Source organism: Schistocerca cancellata, chromosome 4 (assembly GCF_023864275.1).
Source record: "Schistocerca cancellata isolate TAMUIC-IGC-003103 chromosome 4, iqSchCanc2.1, whole genome shotgun sequence".
NCBI classification, from domain to species: Eukaryota; Metazoa; Arthropoda; class Insecta; order Orthoptera; family Acrididae; genus Schistocerca; species Schistocerca cancellata.
The window spans coordinates 71,188,762-71,202,995 of record NC_064629.1 but is presented as its reverse complement, the minus strand read 5'-3'; the positions used below and the strand labels follow the sequence as shown (position 1 = coordinate 71,202,995).

At 45.4% G+C, this 14,234-nt stretch overlaps 1 protein-coding gene and 1 pseudogene across 1 annotated transcript in view; both read left to right on the top strand.

Moving 5' to 3' along the window:
* Window positions 1-14,234, top strand: part of LOC126183227 (ecdysone 20-monooxygenase) — a 175,783-nt gene that overhangs the window by 27,639 nt on the left and 133,910 nt on the right. The window lies entirely within an intron of this gene.
* Window positions 10,865-10,982, top strand: LOC126185739 (5S ribosomal RNA; annotated as a pseudogene).

Below are 14,234 nucleotides of genomic sequence, written 5' to 3'. Positions count from 1 at the left end.
AGCCTGTTGATCTGAAAAGAAACCTCTATCGACGGGGTTGCTATAAAAGGGAAAGTATAATTCGGACAGTGGTCTTGCTGACACTGACAGCCTCTTCCGGAGTTTTCTGAGAGCCCCTAGGAAGCGATCAGGTTCAGCGTGTTGCGTGTGCGGAACTCGTGCTCTGGCGTCCTGTTATTTGAAGCCGTCCGCGAGATGCAAGACGCAGTCTATTCACTGGCACAAAAGCGATTTCCCGGATGGCTCCAACATCCTGCAGGAAGGGACGGCTCGTTCAGTACACAGAGTGGGCGCACGTGCAAACCCCAGCAGCGCATCTCCACCATAGCTATCCGACCGTTCATCACTCCGATTGTCCGTACAACAGTAATGTTATGGTGTGGTGGAGGACTTTATTTAGTGACAGTATTCTGGAAAAAAGGTAATGCATCTTCGTAGGAGGATTAATATTATGCGTTAACGCTCCTGTGTGACCGATTCTTCAATAGAATGTTTCGTATCCTCAAATCGAAGTTTTTAACCCTACCAACACTCATTTTCCGTAATTAGTAACACCAAAGGGGAGTAATTTATACCCACCACCCCACAAAAACAAAAAAATTCGTTAAATGTCATTAACTTTTATTAACAATATGCTTTTTAAATAGGTTCTGATGTATAAGTGGCAACAGCCTTGCCACAGTGGATACACCGGTTCCCGTCACCGAATTAAGCGCTGTCGGGCGTGGCCGGCATTTGTACGGGTGACCGTCCGGGCTGCCGTGCGATGTTGCCATTTTTCCCGCTGCACTCAGCCTCGTGATGCCAATTGAGGATCTACTCGACCGAATAGCAGCGGCTCTGGTCAAAGAAAACTATCATAACGATCGGTGTGTTGACCACACTCTCCTCTCCACATCCTCAGCTTAGGATGAAACGGCGGTCGGATGGTCCCGATTGGCCACTTCTGGCCTGAAGATGAAGTGCTGATGTATAAGTAGGCTGAAAATATTTTTAACACAATTTAGCAATACCAACGCAATATTCTGTAATGTTTACACTGAGTGAACGGATACTTTATGACCACCACAAAAAATTTAAAAAATACAATTTTCGTTAATTGTCGTTTATTTTCATTCACGACATATTTTTCTCAAAGTTATATAGATGTGTAAGAAGGTTCCTGAACCAGAAATATGAATGTGACATTGTTACGAAAAGTCAAATTTACTACCAAGATTTAATTTACTGCAAAAATTTAAAAGTTACTGAATTTGATATAAGAAATCATTAAAAACATTAAATATTTTTTCAATATTTTCTAATATAAAGTATCAAATTAGATTACGATATTTTCAAAATGTGGCACAAAGTAACCCCCTCCCCCCTAGCAATTGGTATTGCGAAGTTTAAGAAGTGTGCTGAAGAAGTTGTAGCCAGCTGGTTTGATCGGCACAGTGTTACAAAGATGTTGGCGAAACATATACGATAATCGTTGCAAGAAATATGATGTCCCTTTCATAGGAAGCACTTGCATTCATTTTTAGCATCAGTGAAAAAATCTTGCTTGTTTCTGTCAGAGTATCAAATTTGGATAAAAATCTAAGGTTACACTTCTGTCTCCCTGTCTCTGCCAATGACAAGAAATTGACTGCTGCAAATTTTAGCGTTGATATTTAATTGTTTATTTTGAGGTCGATTGGTTGCAGCTAGAACGCTACTCTTATCCATGCGATATATTTAATGTCGTGTGACGAGGGCCTCCCGTCGGGTAGACCGTTCGCCTGGTGCAAGTCTTTCGATTCTGACGCCACTTCGGCGACTTGCGCGTCGATGGGGATGAAATGAAGATGATTAGGACAACACAACACCCAGTCCCTGAGCGGAGAAAATCCCCGACCCAGCCAGGAATCGAATCCGGGCCCTTAGGATTGACATTCTGTCACGCTGACCACTCAGCTACCGGGGGCGGACATCCGTGCAATAATACAGGTACTAGAAAGAACTATCCTTAAGGACTATAACTTGTCACGTGTCGTGATAAAACATAAGATGTTGATGCAATACGTGGTCTCAGTGATCGAGCCATTAAAAAAATGGTTCAAATGGCTCTGAGCACTATGGGAATCAACTGCTGTGGTCATAAGTCCCCTAGAACTTAGAACTACTTAACCTAACTAACCTAAGGACATCACACACATCCATGCCCGAGGCAGGATTCGAACCTGCGACCGTAGCGGTCGTGCGGTTCCAGACTGTAGCGCCTTTAACCGCTCGGCCACTCCGGCCGGCCGATCCAGCCATTAGCATTACTAGTTACTGACACAGGGATCCCATGTTCCATTCCCAAGAGGCACCTCTGCTTGTTATGTTCCCCCTTTAGTGTTCTAGGATGCATACAGCATGGATGTATTGACGTAAGACTTCCGTGTAACATGTGGCACTGTCTCCAATGGCTATAGTCTCCTTTCCCTGTCGTATTTACATCACCTACTCATATACACTTTGTATACAGTGAACTAAGAACAAAAATGCTAGATGTGCAGGATTCTTCTCGTATAATAACTGTAAATAGCTGACTGGACAGGAAATTCCAAGGTCACATAATCTCCGTGGCATAAGCGAATGAATAGTTCTTTGCCATTTTAAATAAGCTTTTTACGGTAAATAAGTATGTTCTTTTAGGGAGATGTTACGTTACACGTTGTAGACACGTCAAACGCTAAACGCTGCTGGAGTATATAGAAATCTTTCAAGTTCTATTATCACTCTCTCTCTCTCTCTCTCTCTCTCTCTCTCTCTCTCTCTCTCAATCTATCTAGCTATCTCCCTCCTTCTCTCTCTCTTTCCTGAGACATCACAGCCAAAAGCATTAGAGGCTGCAGTAGACGTACATGAAAGAAACTTCATTGCTCTTTTACACAAAAATGATGAACTACTCTCAAGGTATACATTGTAGCCGGAACGCAGTACTCCAGACCTCGTATGCTGTTTAGCTTTCCCTATCTATATTTAAGACAGCCTTTCCCCGCTCTAGCCGACTTATTTTATTTGATGGTCGGTTAAAGCACTGCACTCGATCCATTGTGCAGGTTAGCATAAGGTCTCCAGAGTGATGAAACATAAAGAAAGAGCGTATAAGAACAGAAACTCAGTTAAATCACTCAGTGCGCTTGGCAAGTCTTTACTTGAGGCAAAACTAGTAGCAAAGCGAGCACACGCGCAGTTTTCTCCCAGCTGACTAGCAACTTTCTCGTGCTCCCGATTCGCTTCATTATGGCGTAAAACTTTTTCATTCTCGATTTACAGGCCCTGTGTTGCAATCGCCTGCATTCAATAGGCTTTGTGTATACAAGTTCTGCTGAACACTGTTATAGGGTTAGCACGTCTGTATCACATTCCTTTCGAGCTAGTCGTAGCTGGCAAGAAAAGCAAGTCTGCCGTAAGCATGCGGGCCAGCGTGCGGGAGGAGGTGGGTGGCGGTTCGGTTCTCGCTACGGCGCTGTCCTGTTTGCGTACAGCGTGCAGCCGATTCAACGCGCACATTTCGATTAAGGCGGATGATACGGCTGGGTACTGTCGCAGAATGTCGGCCTGTATGATGCAGCGGCGTCGACAAGCCGCAGCAAAGGACCTGAAACAGCAGTGAAAATGCAGGCAACGGCTGGAGTACAAGCGCGGGACACACCAGCAATCGCAGTGTGCCACGGGGTGGGCTTCACACTGACAAAGCGGCCACGCATTGACCTACTACTAGGAGATCGCCGCGGTCTTCTACGAAGCGCACGAGAGCTCGCGTAACGCAAAATTACGCGATTCGATCGAAGAGAACACAGGCCACCGGTTCTCCTTTGGCAAGAGTAACTTCACCGATGAAAAACTAAGCCATACTGAACATGTAAATTGCCAATGGCAAACCAACGGAATACGTGCATTCGTCAAAATATGAAAGCCTAAGTTAAACAGACGAAGATTAGAGCGTAAATTCCCGTCGACAACGAAGTCGTTAGAGACGGAGAAGTTATGGTTCGGAATGGATGGAGAAGGAAATCGACCGTGCCATTTTCAAAGAAACCATCCCTGCATTTGCGAGAAATCACGGGAAACCTTAATCTGGATGGCTGGAAGCGGATTTGCACCGTCGTCCTCCCTAATGCGAGTGCTGTATGCTAAACCACTGCGCCACCACCTTCTTTGAAAGCCAAATCTAAAGAAATGAAAGGAATAGCAAAAACTGCTGGATCACGGTACAAAAATTCTGAAGTACGATCAATGTCTGTACTAAAATCCGTCCTAAGAGGCTTCGGAAAGCCCAACGGTACCGACTGACCGCCGTGTTATCCTCAGACGACACGCGTCACTGAAAGCGGATGTGAAGGGCATGTCAGCATCACATCTTTCTCCAGACCATTATGTGCTTTCGTGAGCAGAGCAGCTACTTCTCAGTCAAGTAGATTGTCAATTGGCCTCACAAGGACTCAGAGCACCCCGTTTGCTAACAGCGATGGTGTCCGATCTAAGTCCTACCCTAGCCAGATAGCGTTTACCTTCGTGATGTGACGGCAACCGGTTTACCACTGCGGCAATGCCGTTGGTTATCGACATCCAAAAGGAGCAGTCAAATGAAAGTAAGACAAGTAGGAAAAAATTTAAACTGTTAATTATTTCGAAAAATAATTGACATAACTATTAATACATTTATCCTATTGTGGGACAAGACGGTCAGTGCACTGATAGGCAAATGTTCGCCGATGTCTTCGGAACCACGATTGTACCCGGGCGTGCACCCCTCGGTCCGAAGCAAATCGACGTCGACGACCGTCTTTTTTCAAAGCTCCAAAAATATGGAAATTGCTTTGGAGAGACTGCGACTGTATGGAGAATGTGAAAGGGCTTCCCAACGGAACTTCTGCAGCGTAATGGAAACAACTGTGTCAGTTTGCGGGCACGTCCACATGTTGCCAAGGTTGTCTCGACTACGCTGCACAAGTTTCGCTAGGGTGCCCTTACACATCCTGTGTACAGTTCCGATCTTCAGACGAAAAGGCTGTAGGCAACAGGCAACAGCGAACATACACTCCTGCAAATGGAAAAAAGAACACATTGACACCGGTGTGTCAGACCCACCATACTTGCTCCGGACACTGCGAGAGGGCTGTACAAGCAATGATCACACGCACGGCACAGCGGACACACCAGGAACCGCGGTGTTGGCCGTCGAATGGCGCTAGCTGCGCAGCATTTGTGCACCGCCGCCGTCAGTGTCAGCCAGTTTGCCGTGGCATGCGGAGCTCCATCGCAGTCTTTAACACTGGTAGCATGCCGCGACAGCGTGGACGTGAACCGTATGTGCAGTTGACGGACTTTGAGCGAGGGCGTATAGTGGGCATGCGGGTGGCCGGGTGGACGTACCGTCGAATTGCTCAACACGTGGGGCGTGAGGTCTCCACAGTACATCGATGTAGTCGCCAGTGGTCGGCGGAAGGTGCACGTGCCCGTCGACCTGGGACCGGACCGCAACGACGCACGGATGCACGCCAAGACCGTAGGATCCTACGCAGTGCCGTAGGGGACCGCACCGCCACTTCCCAGCAAATTAGGGACACTGTTGCTCCTGGGGTATCGGCGAGGACCATTCGCAACCGTCTCCATGAAGCTGGGCTACGGTCCCGCACACAGTTAGGCCGTCTTCCGCTCACGCCCCAACATCGTGCAGCCCGCCTCCAGTGGTGTCGCGACAGGCGTGAATGGAGGGACGAATGGAGACGTGTCGTCTTCAGCGATGAGAGTCGCTTCTGCCTTGGTGCCAATGATGGTCGTATGCGTGTTTGGCGCCGTGCAGGTGAGCGCCACAATCAGGACTGCATACGACCGAGGCACACAGGGCCAACACCCGGCATCATGGTGTGGGGAGCGATCTCCTACACTGGCCGTACACCACTGGTGATCGTCGAGGGGACACTGAATAGTGCACGGTACATCCAAACCGTCATCGAACCCATCGTTCTACCATTCCTAGACCGGCAAGGGAACTTGCTGTTCCAACAGGACAATGCACGTCCGCATGTATCCCGTGCCACCCAACGTGCTCTAGAAGGTGTAAGTCAACTACCCTGGCCAGCAAGATCTCCGGATCTGTCCCCCATTGAGCATGTTTGGGACTGGATGAAGCGTCGTCTCACGCGGTCTGCACGTCCAGCACAAACGCTGGTCCAACTGAGGCGCCAGGTGGTAATGGCATGGCAAGCCGTTCCCCAGGACTACATCCAGCATCTCTACGATCGTCTCCATGGGAGAATAGCAGCCTGCATTGCTGCGAAAGGTGGATATACACTGTACTAGTGCCGACATTGTGCATGCTCTGTTGCCTGTGTCTATGTGCCTGTGGTTCTGTCAGTGTGATCATGTGATGTATCTGACCCCAGGAATGTGTCAATAAAGTTTCCCCTTCCTGGGACAATGAATTCACGGTGTTCTTATTTCAATTTCCAGGAGTGTATTTCCACGAAGGCACTGACTGTCTCGTTTCAGAGAGTGGTAAATGCACGCTGGCACACTGAAAAGTAATGCCTCCGACTTTTTTTTAGGTAAAACAACGTTATTAACATTATAAGTCTTTATTCTTCATTTACTACACATCTTACTTAAACAGGTTATTTTTTCCATCTGTTTGGTTTTGGTGTGAGTGCCCCTTGCTTGTGGCGAGCGCTTGGCCACTGCTCCCAGCAGAGCCGCGGGCCGCAGCGCCGGCAACAGGTTTGGCGTGAGATTAGTCGGCCGGTGCCGTTACCCACGGCCCGCCAGCCGCTTCCGGTGCGCTCTTCACCACCGATTGCACCTCCGAGCTCTCCGTATGCGTAAACACACGCTGCTGTCAGTTCGTGTACGAAGCGGATAGCACAAGTGATCCACAAAACTACCGTCAATTCTCAATAACATCGTTCTATTCTACAACTGTAGAACATACTCTGGGCGATGGTTGCAAAATACCGACGCGAATTATTTACAGAAGTTTGGAAAAAAACTGGTCGAAGTGGACCTCGAGGGAAGATCTGTTTGGGTTCCGGAGGAATAGGAACACGCGAAACAATACTCACCTTACAAATTGTCATACAGTGGTGGAAATCGGTATAAAGTCTTGGATTTGTTCAAAAAAATGGCTCTGAGCACTATGGGACTTAACATCTATGGTCATCAGTCCCCTAGAACTTAGAACTACTTAAACCTAACTAACCTAAGGACAGCACACAACACCCAGCCATCACGAGGCAGAGAAAATCCCTGACCCCGCCGGGAATCGAACCCGGGAACCCGGGCGTGGGAAGCGAGAACGCTACCGCACGACCACGAGATGCGGGCTCTTGGATTTGTGTAAGAAAATTAACACTGTAGGTTGGAATTGTTGTATACAGTGAATATGCGGTAGTATGAGATCCGTATACCGACAAATACATTGAAATGGAATCGCATTTGATGTCAATAGTACAGTATATACCAAGACATCGACGATTTGGGTGGTAGAGGGTGGAATTCGGTATAAAGATAGTCGGATCTGCGCAGTGGTGTCTGCGCACGACCTTTTACTGCAGGAAGGAAACGAACACCATTAGTGACAGTCCGTGCTAAGTACATAAATCATGATTATGACAATGGCACATAGAAAACTGTTACCAGGTGATGAAAAAGCAAAAATTGGTCCGTCGAAGGAAATGGGACTCTCTAATTGTGAAACCACCAAGATTGAATCTTTCGTGTACAGTGATTGTTAATTTCGTTAGACTTAGCATACGATATGGACAGAACGGGAAGTATGGGCTAAGTAGAAAATTATGTGAGGCATCGAAACAGTTATTTTGCGCAAAGCGAGGGCCACAAACAGTTATTTAGTTGACAGTAACTGCCAGACGCGTATACCAAAATTTTGTCACATGACAAACCTCCTGCATTCGAGATACGAGTGGATAAACCTGCTCTAACACCCAAATGTAAAGAGGCTAGATTGGAGTTTACTGAAAAACATACACTATGTGATGAAAAGTATGCGGACACCTCCAAAAACATACGTCTTTCATACTAGGTGCATTTTACTGCCACTTATTGCCAGGTTCTCCATGTCAGTGACCTCAGTAGTCATCAGATATTGTAAGAGAGCAGAATGGGGCGCTCCGCGGCACTCACGGACTTCGAATGTGGTCACGTGATTCGGTGTCACTTGTGTCATACGTCTGTACGTCAGATTTCCACGCTCCTAAACATCCCTAGGTCCACTGCTTGCGATGTGATAGTGAAGTGGAAATCTAAAGGGACACTTACAGCACAAAAGCGTATAGGCTGCCCTCGTCCGATCAGAACAGAGGAGCAGTTAAGTATGAGCAGGCGATTTGGTAGTGGAAGTGTAATGATTTGGGCAGCCTTATGCGCTGAAGGTAACTCATGCATCGCTCCGCTGAACACTAGAATGAACTCTAACATGTACACTGCGATGCTAAAGACAAAACTGATTATGATTTGTAAGGACCTAAAGGACGAAAATCTAATGTTCAACAAGATAATGCATCTGTGCATGTTTCCGCTACAACCAAAATGTGGTTTTGAAGGTAAAGATATCGGTGTCTCGCCCTGGCCTCCACATACCTCAGATTTCAACCCCGTAGAGAATCTTTGGGGAATACTTGCACGGTGTGTTAGCCGCATTGGAAGACAATTTGAGGACGTATGTGAGCTGAAAAGAGCGATACGAAAAGTGTGAACGACTGTTTCACTGCAAAAACTACGAACCCGAACAAAATCAATGCCGAAGAAATTTCAACAACGAATGTCAGACAAAGCACTGGCTCTGAGCACTATGGGACTTAACTTCTGAGGTCATCAGTCCCCTAGAACTTAGAACTACTTAAACCTAACTAACCTAAGTACATCACACACGAACCTGCCACCGTAGCGGTCGCGCAGTTCCAGACTGTAGCGCCTAGAACCGCAGACAAAGTACAAACAATACAGTAAAACAACAGGACAGTGAGTGGCTTTATACCATTTTACCTCCAGGAAAAGCAAATGCCTTATTTTTTTAGTTGTGTTAATGAAGTACGTATGTAATTCCGACATGAATGTTTGTATTATATGTATCTTTTACTTTCATAATAAATTCGATACATTTATGCGTCAGGCATTGTACTATTACTTTCGTAGGACCCGTGCATTTATACAGATTTCCACTGCTGCAGAAGATAGGCTGAAGAAGACAAATCTACGTTTATAGCGTTTGTAGAGCTAGAGAAAGCTTTGGACAATGTTGACTGGACTAGGATCTTTGAATCTTTGAAGGTAGCTGGGTTAAAATACAAGGAGGTTATTTACAACCTGTAGAGAAACCACATAGTAGTTATAAGAGTCGAGAAACATGAAAGCGAAGCAGTCGGTGATAAGGGACTGAGACAGTGTTGTAGCCTATCTGCGAAGACATTAAGTCTGTACATTGAGCAGGCAGTAATGGAGACCAAGGAGAAATTTGAGAAGTGAATTAAAGTTTAGGGAAAAGAAATAAAAACTCTGCTTTTGGCGATGACACTATATTTCTGTCACAGACGGCAAAGGATTCTGAAGCACTGTTTAACACATTGTATAGTAAATAACCTTGATTATCTTGTGCTCCACAGTTGATACGTGTTAATATTAAACTATATTTATTACTTCACGACCCGTTTCATTCAATGAGCACCATCAGATGATATTCCCAACAGTCTTCCTCAGAAAACTGTATCAGTGTCATGACTGAAGTAGTCTGATTGTCGTACCTAACGTTAAAGGCACATTCAGGTACATAACGACCGTCTGGCAGAAGCATCGCGAGCAGCTAGTGCAGGCAACACGGTTTGGTGAGCACATTTGATGTTCATTGACGAAAACCGGTCGTCACGTAATGAATGTAAATTAATTCAACGGCGATTTTTCTTATTAATATTAATCGGAGTAGACAGTATCTCAAAAAGAGGTTATAAGATGAACACTAACGAAAGTAAAACAAGAGTACTGGAATGTAGTCGAATTAAATCGGACGGTGATGTGGCAATTAGATTAGAGAATGAGACACTAAAAGTAGTAGATGAGTTTTGCTATTTGGGCAGCCAAATAACTGACGATGACAGAAATAGAAGAAAAAGGAAAAGAAGGAGACCCCTCGATCAGGCCCTGAAGACCACGCGATAGTCGATCAACCGCATTTTCACCCTTAGCGTTCGTCATCGGATGCAGTATGGAGGAGCTTTGGGGTCAGCACACTACACTCCCGGCCGTTGTCCACGTTTCGGCCTTGGAGCCGCTATCGCTCAACTGGCTTCACGAGTCTGAGTGTACCAAGGTGCAGTCAACCCACCAAGGAAGAATCCCTGGCTGTACCGGAAGTCGAACCCCGGTCCGCCGCAAGAAAGTCTGTCGCGTTGACTACTCGGCTACGAGGGGGTCGGGGTTGAAACATAGAGGGGATTAAATGATAATGCAACAGCAAGAAAATCTCTATCAGTACCAGGAGTCGAACCCTGGTCCGCCGTGTGAGTCTGTAGCGTTGACTGCTCGGCTATGGAGGGGTCGAAATAGAGTGTAGTTCAAATGATAATGGCAACAGCAAGAAAAGCACTTATGAAAAGAGAAGCTCATTAACATCGGATATAGTTTAAGAGTTAGAAAGTCTATCAAGAAGTCTTTTCTGACGCCGTTTGTCTACAGTGTAGCCTTGTACGGAAGTGAAACGAAGACGATAAGCGGTTCAGACGAATACAATAGAGGCTTTTGAAATGTGGTGTTACAGAAGAATGCTGAAGATTGTGGGAGGATCAAATAACTAATGAGGAGATACTGAATTGGTATTGAGCCCAGTTGTCAATCGTATGCCAACGGCCTTGCCGCAGTGGTAACACCGGTTCCCGTCAGATCACCGAGGTTAAGTGCTGTCGGGCTGGGCTAGCACTTGGATGGGTGATCATCCCGTCGGCCGAGCGCTGTTGGCAAGCGGGTTGTACTCAGCCCTTGTGAGGCAAACTGAGGAGCTACTTGACTGAGAAGTAGCGGCTCCGGTCTCGGAAACTGACATACGGCCAGGAGAGCGGTGTGCTGACCAGATGCCCCCCCCCCCCCAATAACTGCATCCAGTAACGCCTGTGGTCTGAGGATGACACGGCGGCCGGTCGGTACCGTTGGGCCTTTATGGCCTGTTCGGGGGTAGTTTTGACAATCGTATGATTATTGTCACTACAAGTTTCGGGACAGCAGTATCCCATTTTCAAGTGCTACAAACAAGGTTAAAATGGTTCAAATAGCTCTGAGCACTATGGGATTCAACATCTGAGGTCATCAGTCCCCTAGAACTTAGAACTACTTAAACCTAACTAACCTAAGGACATCACACACATCCAAGCCCGAGGCAGGATTCGAACCTGCTACCGTAGCGGTCGCGCGGTTCCAGACTGAAGCGCCTAGAACCGCTCGGCAACAACGGCCGGCACCAGAAACAAGAAAACCAGAAAAAACAATCCTTATTATACTGACAGGCATATAAGAATTACCAATGTCTCGAGTTATACTTTAAAAATTTTTATGGAATTAGGCCTCGTTACAACTTAAAAACAAGCTGCACAGATGCACCGTCAACTCAAGCTATAAAACATCACAAGCAGTTGCATCCACCGTTCCCGAGGTACACTTGCAAACTGAAAGCTGCTGCCATCACTTAGCAATGATGATATTTACTTAATGCCTAATGCTCAGCACCAACGATGCTACTGGCAGTCATAATATCTTTGAGAAATGCCTGTCTGGTCCTAGCCCATTCTAACTTAAAACTAACACTACACTGCAATCTGAAAGGAAAATAAGCGTGCGTAAATCCTGTGTCACTAGGTAAAATATGTTAGTGGCTGCTTCATAAGTGCGCCCAGAAATTTCCTTTTGGACACTTCCGTGCTCTCATTTAAAACGCCACCCTCTTTCTTCAACTTGCAACACCCTCATGCTTTCCGGTATATCCCCCAACGAATGCTGTTCATTCTTGAGATGCTTTGCTACAGCTGATGAGCCGTTCTCTATATTATTATGCTCTTTAAACCCAACTTAAAAATTCCATCCCGTCTGCCTGACATATCACGTTTCACAATCCTGACATTTTACTTCATACACTCCCGATTTCTCCACCCAGTTCTCATCTGTGTCGGTGTAAGGAGGATTGTTTTATCCGGTTTCCTTGTTTTTAGCAATTGAAAATGGGTTAATGTTGTCTCGAAACATGTTGTGGCAATAATCATACGACTGACAAATGGACTGAAAATATTCAATATTGTTTGGATAACAGTTATGTGATGGCTTCACATCAGTTTTACTGAACTGAGTTGGGGAAAAAACGTAATGTATGGTACGATTTGACTAAAATAAGGCATCGGTTGACAGAACACATTATGAGGCATCTTGGAATCATCAGTCTGGTAAAGGAGGGAAGTGTCAGGGGGCAGGGGTTAAAATTGTTGAGGGAGTCCAAGATTTGACTACATTAAGTAGGTTCAAATGGATGCAGATGGCTGTAGTTATGCAGAGATGAAAAGGATCGTACAGGGTACACTGACGTGGAAAGCTGCATCAAACCAGTCTTCGGATTGAAGGCGACGGCAACAACAACAACACTCCGAGCGCAAACATAATGATATACAACCCGACCACGGTATTATTGCACTTTGCATCCTGTGCCCGTTGTCGGAAAAATGCGGTGATGTTACAGGAAACAAGTACAGTGGCGAATAAGGAAAACTTATCGCACTGTTAATGCCTCCGGGAAACTCGTGGTTCAGCTTGTCCTGATGAAATAATCAAGATAAAGAGGCACGATAAGCCCACCGAAACGCTCTCACTCTCAGGTTCAATAATATTGTGATCAACTAATACCTCTAACACAATGATATCCTCCACATGAACCAGTATGGTTTCTGAAAACGTATACTTATTAACAAACATACGATTGTGTGGGATACCTAACGAAATTAGTGACTAGTTTGACGATTTCTTGCTAGAGTGGACACAGCATGTTATCTTGGAAGGGGAGTCAGCAACAAAAGTAGAAATAGTTTCTAGTATGCCTCTGGAGCATATTTTGGGACACTTAGTGTTCATATTGTATATTAAGTAAGAGTAATCTCAGACATCTGCAGATTATGCAGTTATCTGAAAAAAGCTGCACAAATGTCCAGTCAGATCTTGATAAGGTTTCAGAGTGCTGCAGAGATTGGCAAGTTGTTTTAAATTTTCAGAAATTTAAAATTGAGCACTACATAAAAAAGTAATATCCTATTACTACAGTATCAATAAGTCACGGTTGGAATCAGTTAATTCATACAAATACGTGTGTGGAACACTATGTAGGGCTATGAAGTGGAATGATCATATAGTCTCAGTCGTAGGTAAGGCAGGTGGCAGACTTCCTTTCCTTGGCAGGATATTGAGAAAATGTGTGGAAGTTCTGAAACTCAGAAATCATAACATAGGAACTGAAAACCATCCTTCGAATTATTATATCGCTGATATGCTAAACTTAATAATCCTGTCAGTTATGTAGCTAAACTTCATCAGTGCAACTCCCCCGGTAGCTGAATCGTCACCGTGACGGATTATCAATCCTCTGGGCCTGGGTTCGATTCCCGGCTGGGTCGGGGAATTTTCTCCGCGCAGGGACTGGGTGTTGTGCTGTCCTCATTGACTGCAGGTCGCCGAAGTGGCGTCAAATTGAGAGACCGGCACCCGGCGAATGGTCTGCCCGACGGGGGCCCTAGCCATATGATTAAATTAAATAAATCAGTGCAACTTAACCCTTTCTTGAAGAGCGTGTACCACTTACAAACTTATTTCCCTCATTTCACAGGATTATGAAACTGTATCAAACTATTTGGCGCCAACAGACTCATTGTTTGGGACCTAATTCCCGAGATAGCGCTTAATTGTTACATTTGAGCACTGTGTGTCCTGGTTTTTGGTGGTTTTATGTAATTTTTTTTCCTCTCTGGTATAGATAAGCTCACTGAAGGAATTTATTGTCTTTTTTGCCCTATGTTAGAAATATACAGATTCGTGCACATATTTATTGATAAATCACTTTGAAATTCTTTTAGTGGTTTTGCCTCATGGCCAGTGTGTGCAGAAAATTTCTATTTGTGCCTTTTCTTGATACTTGTGTCTAATGTTTTACATTTATATACTTTAATTGATGCTATAATCATCTTTTA